The sequence below is a fragment of the Myotis brandtii genome, unplaced genomic scaffold (assembly GCF_000412655.1).
Source record: "Myotis brandtii unplaced genomic scaffold, ASM41265v1 scaffold62, whole genome shotgun sequence".
Taxonomy (NCBI): Eukaryota; Metazoa; Chordata; class Mammalia; order Chiroptera; family Vespertilionidae; genus Myotis; species Myotis brandtii.
This window is the reverse complement of record NW_005370366.1, coordinates 2,963,393-2,978,920: the sequence shown is the minus strand read 5'-3', so window position 1 is coordinate 2,978,920 and position 15,528 is coordinate 2,963,393. Positions and strand designations below refer to the sequence as shown.

Here is a 15,528-nt window from a genome sequence, read left to right as displayed (position 1 = left end):
AGTGCTGAGTGTTCAGTGGAACAGATTAAATATTTGTTTTTTTAAACTCTACAATATCAGTAATATTAGGGAAGAAATTGTTTAGTTGGAATTGTGATTTAATAGAAATTATCAATAAGGACAGTAACTGAAATCTTGTTTCTCAAATACTAATTGAAACACCTTCATGTTTTAATCAGAAGCATACTTGAATATTTCAGTAACTTGGTGTTTATGTTTAAAGTCTATAATTGCTAAATGTTACTGTGAATAATCAGTAGTTAACTAATTGAAAATGAGGGTTAGGTTGATAATTACAACTTAGATTCTGAATGAGAAAAAGAACATAAATGTGTGATTGAAAGGAAATATTTTATGAAATAATGTGATCAACTGTACGCTTAAACCTTTAAAAGGTTTGAAATTTAGTGACAAATGGGACTAGTCCAAAATAAAAGGTACTAAACTTTTTTGTTTTTTTTTAAATAACGGGAAATTTCTTGGGGAGTACTTGTGGTATTTATGTTTTTTGTGTGTGAAGAGTTTTGTTACAATAGCTAATAATATGTTAAAATACATTCCTGAAATTTGAGAGGGTAGTGATGATGTAAAAAGTCACAATTTCAAGAATAAGCTAGTAAACACCCACATACCTAACTCCTAGATGTAAATGTTTTCCTGTGATTATTTCATAGACAGATATTCTTAGACGGTGGCATTACTATTTCAAAGTAAGTTTCAAGCTTATCTCATGGTAAAGAAATAATGATTAAGTAAAATAAACAGTACTTTTATACATAACAAGAACAGTATTTTCTTTACACTATCTTCTATTGCTAAATTTAAAAAATAATTTTAATGTGCTCACTTTACATATTGTTTTTTCCAGTTGTGTAAAATGAAGTATGCATACAGTTTCCCAATTGAATGTGGTCATACAATTTATGGAATGTCACTCTGGGGAAATAGTAAAGAATTCCACGATTTTTATAATATCTGATCTTTAAAATATGCATTTTATGTATTATATACTTTACTAGCCCTTTTTTTTGTCAAAAGCACTGTCTTCTAAATGTGGGGAAAATACTTAAAAATTTTTTATTTGTTTCTTTGATTACTTATAACAGTATTAATTGTTGACATTTGAATCTTAAAAGAGTAAATATTTAAAGGCCCAATCAGAGTGCTGTGTTATTTTGGGAATATTTTTTGACCACATGTCTTTCTCTATAAAAGCATGTTTAGATTATAAATATCTAGGGCTTCCTTTTGGTTGAAACTTCTTCTTCAATTTTATATATATATATATATATATTTTTTTTTTTTTAATATATTTTTATTTATTTCAGAGAGGAAGGGAGAGGGAGAGAGATAAAAACATCAAGGATTAGAGAGAGTCATTGATCCACTGCTTCTTGCACGCCCCACACTGGGGATTGAGCCTGCAACCTTGGCCTATGCCCTGACTGGGAATTGAACCGTGATGTTCTGGTTCATAGGTCCACGCTCAGCCACTGTGCCAAGATGGCCGGGCGTTATTCGATTATATTTTTATTCACCTGGTAGAATTAGCAGTCTCTACTTTCTTTGTTTTATGATATTTAATTTTCCTTGTCAATAAGACAAGCCTATGTATTCTAGGTGGAGGATACTTCATCCCTTAAAGTAATTTAGCTGGAGTTCATAATTCCCAGTTAAAAAAATTTTTTTTCGAGTATATTGTTTTATTGCTCAAATTACTATATACCAGCGCCTCTTTCCTCTGCAACAGATACTATATTTTGTTGACTATGTTCATTTAAAAATCTTAAGTTAACATTACTGTTTAATTTGTCTCTTAGTTAAAGCATTGAATTTTAGAAGAGATGGTATTCTGCTTATGCATGTAAATAAAATTTCAGTTCTTTTTCATAAAATACAGTCACCTAAATTTCATGTAAGGCACTTCTCTCTCAAAATTAAGACTCAAAATAGTAGGCTTAGGTAAAAAAAGGAGTGTAATTAGTTTGAGTATATGACATTTTTCTATTCAATTTTTCTTATTTTCAAAAAAGTATAGTTAAATGTTTTTGTATTAAGTACAAAGGTCAATAGTAATGTAAGTGGACCATATACTTCTTAAATGCTCTGTATAAGTAAGTGTGTCATCTGTAGTGTTGAAGATTTTGAATTGATATTTATACTAAAATTAGTTTCTAGCTCTGAAGTTGTCAGTATAGTTTCAAACTTCACATTTTTATTATACATCTCAATTTAAGGTAGAAAATACATGTATTTAAGGTAATATCAGACTCTTAAATGAATAGCCACAGTGGTTTACTATGTTTTATGTTATATCTATGACTGGATCTCTAAGACATAGTCTTCCTTGTTTTATCTTTTATGTAAATTGTCACTCAGATGGACTTTTGTAAATCTGAGATTTTTAAGTATTTTTTTGGGTTTTAAAAGAACTGTGTAAACAGTCCTTATCACGATGAGTAACATTTTCTGTGCTTAATTAGGTTTATTTTTTAAAAATTATCCATATCATCATATGTGAAAATAGAGAACATTTTATTTCATTGTATATTTTGCCAGAATAATTTCCATTAATTTCCCCCCAGGGCATACGCAGATTATTAGATAATGTCAATTGGTATATGTGAGACATTGGTTAGATTTACCTATCTTTTTAAAAAAAATATATTTCTTTATTGATTTCAGAGAGGAGGGGAGAAGGAGAGAGAGATAGAAACATCAATTATGAGAGGGAACCATTGATCGGCTGCCTCCTGCACGCCCTCACTGGGGATCAAGCCCGCAACCCAGGCTTGTGCCCTTGGCCGGAATCGAACCTGGGACCCTTCAATCTGCAGGCTGACGCTCTATCCACTGAGCCAAGCCGGCCAGGGCTACATATCTTTTTTAATGTAATGAGAAAAAGTACATCTCACACGAAGTGATTCTCTTAATAGTTTCTGACCTTTTTAGTTTTGGAGGCAGTAGTGACTTCCTGAGTGATTATAATGTTAATGATTTAATTTGGTTAGAATATTTACATGTTCTTGGACTTGGTTAGAATATTTTAAACATTAGGATCACTATGGAGCCAACAGTTGAGCAAATTGAACATAATAATTGGAGTAATTGTGTACAAAGTGATACTTTCTCAGCCATATAGAGTTTTTTTGGGGAGCCATGCAACTCAGAACGCCACTTCATGCATTTATGGATTGTACTAGTATTTACCAAGAGGTCCTATTGTGTGAATGGATCCTTTCCTAGAGCTGATATAAAAGCAGTGGGAGAACAAAATCCCTGTTCTCTAACTTGTTTGTTCTCTCAATTCTCTGGAGGGCTCATTACAAAATAGACTTCTGGGCTCTACCCAGGAGTTTCTCATTCAGCAGGTCCCAAAGGGGGCTAAATAATGTACATTTTTAACAAGTTCCCAGGTGATACTGATATTAGGTTTAGGGACATTACTTTGAGAACCTCTGTTCTGGTGTTACTCAAAATAGGCAGTGTTTTTGTTGGTTGATTTTTGTTGTTGCATAATGACTATCCTGATATATTGTGTGTCGTGGACAAAATGGGGCCACATGCTAATCTGAGAAGTTCAGGGAATGCCTGCATAACGGCCTTGCAAACTCAGAGACCTAAAGTAAGCATGTCAAAATCAAAGGCTAACACGGGCCAAATAAGGTTTAAGTTTATGTAGGCTGCAAAATAAGCAAAAGCTTCAATTTTCATAGAAACGTAGGTTTATTTCAATAGAGACATGTTGAATACAAAGGACTGAAATAAATGAGTAATCATTAAAATAATAGAACATTTTAATAAAAACTAATATTTTTTCTTATACACTAACTTATCGGACACTGAACAACTGCACAAAATAATCGTAATACAAATAAACCTATTTTTCTTGTTCTCCGAAAGCGAAATAATTCCTGTTGCAAAGACCAAACAAGTCAGTCCAAGACTAATGACGTGGCAATTGGCTGCTAAAAGATTCACTGCTGGTATTAGTGGAGAGAAATGGTGCGCCTGCACATAAGGCGCGTAAGGGAAATGAATGCAAACAATTACAGTAATCGGTCATTAGCGAATGTTGTAGTTTGTTATTAATAATTAATGTATAACAGGATATTGTAAAAATTAAGTTACAAAATTTTTATTAAAACGTTTCTTAAATACTGTTATATTGGCTGGGCCACAAAAATACTCGTGGACTGCATGTGGCCTGTGGGCCGTGAGTTTGACATGCTTGACCTAAAGTAACCACAAAAGATGGTCTGAATTTAAAACTTTTAAACTAAAAGTTTATGGCAGGTTGTCATGTCCTAGGCAAAATCTTCCCAGACAAAGGTCTGTCTTTACCTTAACAAAACCTGTCTATTGTTTTGCATCCAGGATAACATTCCTTTGGAATGTCAAGGTAACTCCCCCTTTTCTAGACTCCTCAGGATACAACCAGTTTACCAGGCCAGAGACCATAAATCCTCTCATTGTTATTGTTAATTATTGACTATTAACTATCCTGTACCCATCTGTGTAAAAGATGTGTCTATCATTTTACCTTTCATCCAATCCCCTGCTTTTTCCCCCCCACCACCCCAATCTATCATCAGTGGATTTCATGTAATGAACTTGCATCTTCTCTTTATTGTCATGTATAAAATAAGGTGCAAAACTGCCATTCTCTGGAGCATTACCCTGATCTGTTGAGATTTAGCTTCCTGGCAATTGTCGACAGTTTGTCTCAAATAACTCAAAAAAATTCTCTAGGTTTGAATGTTCTTCCTTTGATATTGTCTAGGATTCCTGGCAAATCGTAGACAGTCCCCCCACCACCCCAACTCTTCCAGCTACTGCCACCTAACAAGTATTGCACAAACTCCATTACTTTTGACTAGATCGTATCATTGCCTTTGTGGAAATAGGATTTTCTTGTGTTCACAAGCCTAGATAATTCAAGTCAAGAGGTAATAAAAAAGTGCATTTTGAAAATTTTATAAAGGGTTTATAACTTACCATCCTGGAAAATATGATACCACTTTGATAGATTAAATGATGGCCTGACCCATTTTATCTTTGTTAATCACTTTAGAAAGGAATGCCTTCTGAGGAGTTCAATAAATGGGAACTAAGTGGTTTTATGTTAAAAAGTTACAGGCTGCTTGTCAGACCTTATAAGGATTGTACTACATACAGATGTGATTCAATGTCTGTTTTAAATTATGCAATATATTAAAGTACTTAGCTGCTATATTGAAAGTAGTGTCTTCCAAAATTTTTTTATATTATAGTTTTTAAGAAAGTCACCTGGTTTGCAGCCTGCTAAATTATCTCAGTAGGTATTTTCAAGAACATTGTGGTAGATGTCTCTAAGAATATCTCTACATAAGAAGCAAGTATAGATACTTATTTCTAACTAGAGGCCTGGTGCACAAGATTTGTGCACTGGACGGGGGGAGTCCCTCAGCTCGTCCTGCGCCCTCTCATAGTCTGGGACCCCTCAGGGGATGTCTGCCTGCCGGCTTAGGCATGATCGTGCCTAAGCCGGCAGGCAGACATCCCTCTCACAGTCCGGGGCTCTTGTAGTCCAGGACCCCTTGCTCCTTACCACCTGCCTGCAGCAGAGGTGGGGGAGGCTCCTGCCACCGCTGCTGTGCTCACCAGCTGTGAGCCTGGCTTCTGGCTGAGCGTTGCTCCCCCTGTGGGAGCTAACTGACCAGCAGGGAGCAGCTCCTGCATTGAGCGTCTGCCCCCTTGTGGTCAGTGCGCATCATAGCAACCGGTCATTCTGCCGTTCAGTCGATTTGCATATTAGCCTTTTATTATATAGGATTTTAATCCAGATGTCATCTGTTTGCCTATCCTGCTTCCCAAAGACTACCATAGCTTAGTGTGCTTTCAATTTCCCAGAAAGTTCACTTGTCCAAGCTTTTTGTATTTTTTTGTGTGAGGTAGAAATGTGTTTGGCTTTGGGAGGGTATATCTGTGATCAAGGAAGTCCTCTTATCAATCCTTTTAGCCTTTAACTTTGCACCAACTCACCTCTCCCTCATTTTTTAAATTAAGGAGTCAATATTCCTTGCTGCTTCTAGCCCAGGACTTTGAGTTGGCTTTACCCTAAGGGGCTTCTTAACCTATTTTCCAACTGAGCAATTCTCATGAAGGCTAATGAGAGTAAAAAAGTTTTATCTACTAAAAAAATTTATGAGGCTAGGTTCTTGATAGATTCATTTTTCTGTTCAATTATTCCAATCAAGAAGTTATTTTAACTCCTATGACTACAATGAGTTAGTTATATCTCTACAGAAGTTAGTGCTTAACTTTATTTTTAGGCACATGAATGCAGAAAAATATGATGAATTTTGAGTTTCTCATTTAGACTGGTTTCCCTATACTCTTTGCTTTTCCTCCTCCCATACATTTTTAAGTGATAATAGCTCGACTTTTATCCTGCTGGACATTAAAATTTTAAATTTATATGTGAACTATTGCCACAGATTTATGCATGATGATTAGGAAAATTTAAAAAGACCTTTTTTTTATTTCTTACCTGTATATATACTTGGAGCCATTAATTCTTTTAAAATACTAGTAAGAGGAAGATGAGAACTTTTTGGAAAATTATATACCCCAAATTTGGGGGTGGGTGGGAAGTATAATATAAAAAATACGTATTCAGATGCTTCTGCCTTGAAATAAATATAATGTGTTTTTATTTTAGTAAGATTAAGTTTAATCTACATCCTAGTATTTTTGCTACAAGTGTTAGAGGTAAGGTAAAATTAAAGTATAGTGTATCATATTATGATCTTTTAGACCTATGAAGTATTCCATAGGTTGATTAAAAATACAGATCTCAATCTGGATTTTTTCCCAATTGATCAGTATGGAAGAAAGCTATTTGTCACAATCAGTTTCTAATCATGCTTTTTTTTAAAATCCTCAGTGGAGGATATTTTTTCCCATTGATTTTTAGAGGATGGAAGGGAGAAGGAAGGAGAGAGAGAGAGAGAGAGAGAGAGAGAGAGAAAAGAGTAGAGAAGAGAGAGAGAGGAGAGGGAAACATGAATGTGCAAGTGACACTAGCGGCGGGGAAGGAACCCAAAACCCTGGTATTTGCCCTTGACTGGGAATCCAACTGGAGACCCTTATGTGTGTGGGCTAATGCTCTAACCACTGAACTGCTGGTCAGGGCTAGTCATTCTTTTTAATAGGTCATATAAGAATCATGTATATCAAATACAGGGGTGGGCAAAAGTAGTTTTAGCAACATTTGAAATGCTCAATACTGGTTTTCTACAATTGCTATATAGACAATTTCTTGCAGTCTGGACACTTAGGATATAGCTATGCATAAAGTAGACCAACCCTCAGCTCCCTGTGGCACATGTGTTCTAGATCTACAGGGACAAAGAGCGACAAACAGTTGAAATAACTTAATGTCAAAAGGGTAGAGAAAAGGACCAGCTATTTTAGATAAGGGGACTAGAAATTGCCTTTCTCAGGAGATAAAGGGGCAGCATTCTCTGTTTACTTTAGTCTGCTGGCAAACAAAGCTGTGGTGATATAAGTGGATGCAGTAAGTGCACTGTGGGAGCATTGTTATCCCGTGTGGTGGCCATGTATGGCTATTGAATCTTAGGAATAGGACCAGTGCAACTGTAACTAACTTAAATTCAGCTATCAAATGTAAGCATACTTGGGCTATTGAATCTTAGGAATAGGACCAGTGCAACTGTAAGCATACTTGCAATGATGTGGGTGTGTGCATCTAAATTTAATGAACTCTACAAGCATCGAAGAAATTTTATCACTTGAATTAGAGGTGTAAAATATACACAATTGCAAATGTTTTGGTATGAAGAAATGAATGTGAAATATCTTTTAATTTTAACATGGTTACATATTGAAGCAGTACTTTGACTATATTGGTTAAATAAAATATGTATACTTAATAGAATATATACACTAATTTTATCTGTTGCTTTTTACCCCCTTTAACTTAGCTTCTAAGAAATTTAAAATTTCTTTTTTTTGGTCTATCTTCTATTAAAAAATAATTAATAATCTTGAAACAATTATTAAAAATGTATATAGAGAGAACTCAGTTACATTTTTCTCACCATTATAAAAATAACTTTATTTTCTTTAATTCATTGGAATATGCTAAGAATTTATCCGATTACAAAGAGGTACAAAACATCTTATTTAACTTGTTTCTAAGGCAATGTGTAATTATGGCCAATGTCTTTCTGGTGAAAAAAACTGTATTAAGTGTAACTTTACTGTCATGTACTAAATGTCTGGTCTTGGGATATTTACTAAATCCCTTAAACCTTGATTTCCTCATCAGTAAAATTCAGGGTTGAAGAAGGATAAAAGGAGACAAAAGAAAAGAAAGTAAAGAAAACATCTATTGCCAATTAAGTTAATTTGCTTCGTATAATTATATTAAATATTGTAATGATACTGTCACTTCTACTGTTTCCTTCCTTTTTAGGTGTTTGCAATAATGTCTTATAACTTTCATTCTTAATTTAGCAAACTGACCAATGAAAACATCTTTTGGTAATAGTTAATCTTAGGACATTCATTTCATGGCACACATAAACTAATTATTAAAATTCTGCAGCACACCAAAAAATATATACTTTGCCAATCTGACAAAAATAGGTATAATTTTGATTCATCCACGCAAGATGGCTATTGTTGTGTTGGCTGTTGCCATTTTTTTTTATTTGACAATCTAAGGAAAAAGAGGTGAGTGCCCCTGACTAAATAGTCAGGCATTACACGTTTTAAAAATTCTTGTGGCACACCAGTTGAAAATCATTGATCTAGCTTAAAAGAGCAAATAGATCCTCAACCTTCCTAATGCCGCGACCTAATACAGTTCCTCATGTTGTGGTGACCCCCAACCATAAAATTATTTTCGTTGCTACTTCATAACTGTAATTTTGCTACTGTTATGAATCGTAATGTAAATATCTGATATGCTATATGTGTTTTCCGATGGTCGCAACCCACAGGTTGAGAACCACTGAAATAGAAAATGCGAATAGAAAATAAAGATAACTGTAAACATTTGATTGCTGCCATATAGCCACTAGGGGGAGCCTAAACTCCACAGGACCAAGGTGACTATTTTGAACAAAGGTTAATCCTTCATATAAGAAGTTATTGATTCATCATTAGATTTGTGCTAATTATTTTTTTGCTACACTGAGGATGGATCTGTGCCAATCCATTCGTGTAATCTTACCCAAATCTGCTAGAGTTGTGTTGTAGTTTGGCCATAAATATACCTTCTTTAAAAATTATATATTAATGCATTCAAGTCTAAGGTAATATTCTTAGCAAATCTTAGAATAGTTAATCGGTAAAATTTCTTATGTTTGCACTTTTCTTTGAGTTAGTGCTGGTTTAAAATAATGATTTTTTTATCTTTTCTTTACAAGATTGTAATCCCAGAATCTCATTACGTGGTCTGTAGTGATATAATTCATTTATTTTTAATCTATATCTATTTATTATTTTAAAAATATATCTATATATATTTTATTTCAGAGAGGACTGGAGAGGGGGAGAGAGAGAAACACCAGTGATGAGAGAGAATCATTGATCAGCTGCCTCCTGCATGCCCCACACTGGGGATTGAGCTCACAATCTGGGCATGTGCCCTGACGGCGAATTGAACTGTGACTCCTGGTTCATAGGTTGATGCTCAGTCATTGAGCCATGCTGGCCGGGCTATATTTATCATTTTAAATAAATAATTTGAGTTTGAAGTTAAAAGTTTGTTAAATACATACCATTAGGTATCAGGATGAGACCAATTTACTTGGTGATTGTGCAGAAGTGCAAGAGAGTTATTAGAACATCCAGTTCTCAGGAGATAAATTGCTCAAAGTAAGCTTACATTTTCTTTCACTTTTATTACTTTTCCTTTGTGTTTATATCTACTTAATACTGTCCTCATAAAATATTTAAGCAAATATGGTAAGTCCTGAAACATTTTTGTCATCAAGATTCTCTTAAAACCTTTGTGTAAAGTTTCCATGTTTATTTATTTGTTTACTTCATTCCAGTATGTCGGCTCTAAGAGAGTAGGGATCTTATTTATCATTGAGTGATTTATCCTCATTTTCTAGCAAGTCTTTATTAAACGTTTGTTCAGTGAATGAATAACACCAACTGTAGGACAGATGATGTTTACTAATGAGAAGACAAAAATAAACAAAATGTGTTCCCTGCACTCTTGGGATTTGGAGTTTATTGGGTATCTGTAGAGCTGTAAGCAAACTGACCATTTTGTTGTAATGAAGGGAATTGCAAATGCTCTGAAAACATAGACACAAATATACACCTATGTTGGGAAGACTTCACTTAGATAACTTTTGAGCAGATCTTAACGGTGAGTATGTACTTGCCAGTTACTGACTTAAAAAAAATTTTTTTTTTTTTTTTTGAGGGAGAGGGTAGGGAGGGTGTGGTTAAGGGCTAATAAGAATGTGTTGGGGAGAAGACAAAAAGTTTAGATAAACTGTGATTGATCTAAGTTAAGGAGTTTTGCGCTTTATCTTTTAGGTAACTAGGAGTCAGGTCAGTTATTTTAAATACAAGAGTAACTGGAGGAAATGGAAAGCAGAGGGACCAGATAGAACATTGATCCACTGCCCCACCCCCAGTGTGATATTTGAAAGAATCTTTAGTGTCAGGTTTGCTCAAATTCCAGACAGGAGTAATTCAGAAGTAAAAAGAATTTAACATTCTTGTTGGTGTGTAGATGGGGGAGAGGGAAATGCAGTGGTCTGGGAGTTTCTGGTTTGAATGGTAGAGTGATGGTGATACCACTAACAGACATGAAAGGTAAGTGAATTCAAGTTTGTGGCTGGGGTGTGGGTGACTGCCTGAGGGTGAGGAAAATGGGTGTTGGAATCTGTTGGATTTTATATATTTTGGTTTGGAATACCTATGGTTGTTGGGATTTTAAAAACTGTTTACCTGGTAAAAGCGTTCTCTCTCAGGGCACTACCATGTATTGCTGAAGGTGACTGGTGCCCTGACTGGTCCTGCTTTTACTTCTGCTCTTGCAGTTTATTCTCCGAGTAATATCTGCTGCTTCCTTTAGAAATGTCAATTAGATCATCATTCCTGTCCTTCAGATGCAGCCACTTTCTGTCTGTATCAAAATCCAACTACATCGTAGGGCACAGGGCTTTATTTGATCTGCTCTCAGTGGAACTTTACATCCTCATACACCTTTCATTCCTTGCTTCCTAAATACTCAGGTGGTTCGTCTGTCTCCCCAGGTATTTTGGTAGGTTTCCAAAGAAAGAGCTCCCTAGTAGAAGGACACATCATCTCTTCTCATTCTTATCACTTTGTCAGTAGGTGATACTTACTTTTTGTGCCCGCATTTTATTAATCTTTTATTAATGTTCTCAGTATCATAGCACAATGTTTGGCATGCAGTATTTGTTGACCCAGTCTGAGGGAAAATCCAGGAGAAAAATACAGAGTAATGGCACAGATTTATAGTTTTCACTACCAGTTGGAAGTGTGTGGATAAGAATTGCAGATGGCTTATTTATTCAATAGTTATTGAGCATTTTTATCTCAACTCTTTAGAATTGCTCCCCATCTTTGAGCTTGTACTCTGGTGGGTGGCAGTAGAAATTACGGGAAGCAATAACGAATTCTCAGACAACTGGATGTTTGTGACAGAGCAAGAAGAGCCAGCAGAGAATGAGAGTCCAGTTTTTAATAAAATTGGGATGTGTACTCCTACATAAGTATAAATAGAGATGTGTCTAAAAAGAAAGTACCAAGAGAAGTGGAGAGAGTGAATATGTAAAGGGAGTAATTTGGGATGATGGATGGAAGTCCAGATCTCTTTATCTGAGGCTGGAGAGGGGATAGGTAGAAGACAAGTTCTTATCAATTGGAACAATAATCTCAGGGTTTGTTTAAATTTTTAAACTTTAAAATCACAGTATATCTTTTGTGTATTGGCTATACCCGTGGTTGGCAAACTGCGGCTCGTGAGCCACATGCGGCTCTTTGGCCCCTTGAGTGTGGCTCTTCCTAAGCCTTAGGAGTACCCTAATTAAGTTAATAACAATGTACCTACCTATATAGTTTAAGTTTAAAAAATTTGGCTTTCAAAAGAAATTTCAATCATTGTACTGTTGATATTTGGCTCTGTTGACTAATGAGTTAGTTTGCCGACCACTGGGCTATACTGATATAATGCTTGGTGTTGGTGGAACACCAAGCAAGGAGAAGAACAGAGGAACTGTAGTCAGTGTAAATGCTTGCCTGAAATGTCCAAATTTTACTCAGTTCTCCTTAGGAAAGTAATTTTTTCTAATTGAGTGTAAAATGAAGACTGCTAGTTTTAAAAGTTTACATATTTATTTTCCTCTTTTATCTTACATGGGTGTACATTGAAGAGACAATTAGAAGCAGCAAAAGTGGAGTAGGCTAGCAGTTAAGAGCAACTCATCAGGAAATGTTCAAAACTGTCTCTTATTAAAATGCAACAACTTCTCATTGATGTGGCTATCCATATATACTTCTATGTGATCATCATATACACTTCTACAGACATTGAAGGTCTATTAATGGTAACCCGCCTAGTAATTGAGCTTTAAAATGACAAAGTGGTTAAGGTATCAAAGAGAAATAATTCAGTAGACCTTGTATGTTATTATAAAGGGTACACCTAATCCTCTCAGAGGCTTTGATAAATAAGTTGACTATTGCACCAAAAAACATTGAAAAATCATTTTGCACAAATATTGGGAGGATGAAAAGCATGTAATGCTTAGTTTGAAGAAACATTTCTCTGTTTTTTTTTGTGTGTGTTAATAGTTCCAATTTGAGAGTGGATAATTCTGATATCCTAATGGGTTCTTAAATGTGACTATTCCCTTCCACCTTGCCTGTTTTTTCTTGCTGCTTTTATTATAGTCTTTAAGTTTAAATTTTTCACTGTTCAATCGGATGGATTGTAGAGATTTTTAAAATTACCTATAAAATAATAAGCATTGTTAGTTTCTCAGGATTGCCTTTAAAATGATTTGAAAATTTTCTAAGAGGACAGGTTAAATTAAGATTTTCTTAGTGATAGGGTAGACATTACTGAAGTTCCTGTGTTTTAGTATTTCTTTTATTAAGTACTAGAGGCCCGGTGCATGAAATCATGCACCAGTGGGGTCCCTCAGCCTGGCCTGTGGGATTGGGCCAAAACCGGCTCTCTGACATCCCCCAAGGGGTCCTAGATTGCGAGAGGGCACAGGGCAGGCCGAGCGACCTCAACGGTGCATGATCGGTGCCAGGGAGAGACTCGGGAGGTTGGTCAGCTGGGTAGGGACCGCGGGAGGGCTCCAGGGCGTGTCCGGCCCATCTCGCTCAGTCCCAATCGGCCGGAGCCCAGCAGCAAGCTAACCTACCAGTCGGAGCATCTGCCCCCTGGTGGTCAGTGCACACAATAGCGACTGGTTGAACAGTTGACTGTCTGCCCTCTGGTGGTCAGTGCACGTCATAGCGAGCAGTTCAGTGGCCTTAGCATATCATTAACATATTACGCTTTTGACTGAACGGACCACTGGACACTTAACATATTAGGCTTTTATTATATACGATATTTAGTATGTTTGTATAAGTATCCTGAGCTATATATGTTATAGTGAATGCAAATGAATATGAGCAGGTCAGGAAGAATGGGAGTGCCACCATGTTTTGGCTAATAACTTGTTACAGTGGTATCTGACTTCTTTTGGAGGACAAATGAAATCAAGTCAAGTTTGCCAAAGTTCTAATATAACTTGTATCTATATAGCTAATATATAGTACATGAAATATAAATATATTTTAATACACGTATTTACTCAAGTCATGCTGAAATTTCTATCTTTATATTCAATAGGGTGGAAAGAGGATTGTTTTTTCTTTTTTAACTAGAGGCCTGGTGCACAAAATTTGTGCACTGAGGGGGGGGCGTCCCCCTCAGCTGGCCTGCAGCCCTCTCACAGTCCAGGAGCCCTCGGGGGATGTCCAACTGACGGCTTAGGCCCGCTCCCTGTCTCCACCACTGCCGCTGTGCTTGTAGTGCACTGACCGCTAGGGGGCAGCTCCTGTGTTGAGTGTCTGCCCCCTGGTGGTCAGTGCATGTCATGACTGGTCATTCTGCTGTCGGGCGGAAACCAGCTCTCTGACATCCCCTGATGGGTCCCAGATTGTGAGAGGGCGCAGACCAGGCTGAGGGACCCCACCGGTGCACAATCGGGGCCAGGGAGGGACATGGGAGGTTGGCCAGCCTGGGAGGGACCACGGGAGGGCTCCAGGGCATGTCCGGCCTATGTTGCTCAGTCTCAATCATCCGGACCCCAGCAGCAAGCTAACCTACTGGTTAGAGCATCTGCCCCCTGGTGGTGGTCAGTGCATATCATAGCGAGCAATTGAGTAGCCTTATCATAACATTAGCATATTATGCTTTGATTGGTTGAATGGCCAACTGGACGACCTGACACTTAGCATATTAGGCTTTTATTATATAGGATATTCCCCCAATGGATACTTTTCTATTGGTTTTTTTAGAGAGAGTGGAAGGGTTGGTTTATAAGACCACTAATTAGATGGTTGAACCCATTTGTGTAAGTTTGTCATAAAATTTTTTTTTAATCTTTATTCAGATTATTACAGTTGCTCCTTTTTTTCTCCCCCATAGCTCCCCTCCATCCGATTCCCACCCGACCCCATGCCCTTACCCCCACTGTCCTCATCAATAGGTGTACGATTTTTGTCCAGTCTCTTCCCGCATCCCCCACACTCCCTTCCCCCCCAAAAGTGTCAGTCCACTCCCTTTTTATGCCCCTGATATCCCTGATTCTATTATAATCACCAGTTCATTCTGTTCATCAGATTATTTATTCACTTGATTTTTAGATTCACTTGTTGATAGATGTGTATTTGTTGTTCCTAATTTGTATCTTTACCTTTTTCTTCTTCTTCCTCTTCTTAAAGGATACCTTTCAGCATTTCATATAATATTGGTTTGGTGGTGATGAACTCCTTTAGCTTTTTCTTGTCTGCGAAGCTCTTTATCTAACCTTCAATTCTAAATGATAGCTTTGCTGGGTAGAGTAATCTTGGTTGTAGGTTCTTGCTATTCATCACTTTGAATATTCTTGCCACTCCCTTCTGGCTTGCATAGTTTCTGTTGAGAAATCCGCTGACAGTCGTATGGGTACTCATACGACTTGAAGGTAATTTGAAGGCCTTAAAGGTAACTGTTTTTCTCTTGCTGCTTTTAGGATTCTCTCTTTGTCTTTTGCCCTTGGCATTTTAATTATGATGTGTCTTGGTGTGGTCCTGTTTGGATTCCTTTTGTTTGGGGTTCTGTGCGCTTCCTGGACTTGTAAGTCTATTTCTTTCACCAGGTAGGGGAAGTTTTCTGTCATTATTTCTTCAAATAGGTTTTCAATATCTTGCTCTCTTTCTTCTTCTGGCACCCCCATAATTTGGATGATGGTTCGCTTG

At 36.7% G+C, this 15,528-nt stretch overlaps 1 protein-coding gene across 2 annotated transcripts in view; it reads left to right on the top strand.

Moving 5' to 3' along the window:
• PSPC1 (paraspeckle component 1) overlaps positions 1 to 15,528 on the top strand; it is a 126,593-nt gene that overhangs the window by 82,542 nt on the left and 28,523 nt on the right. The gene's annotated exons all lie outside the window — the stretch shown is intronic.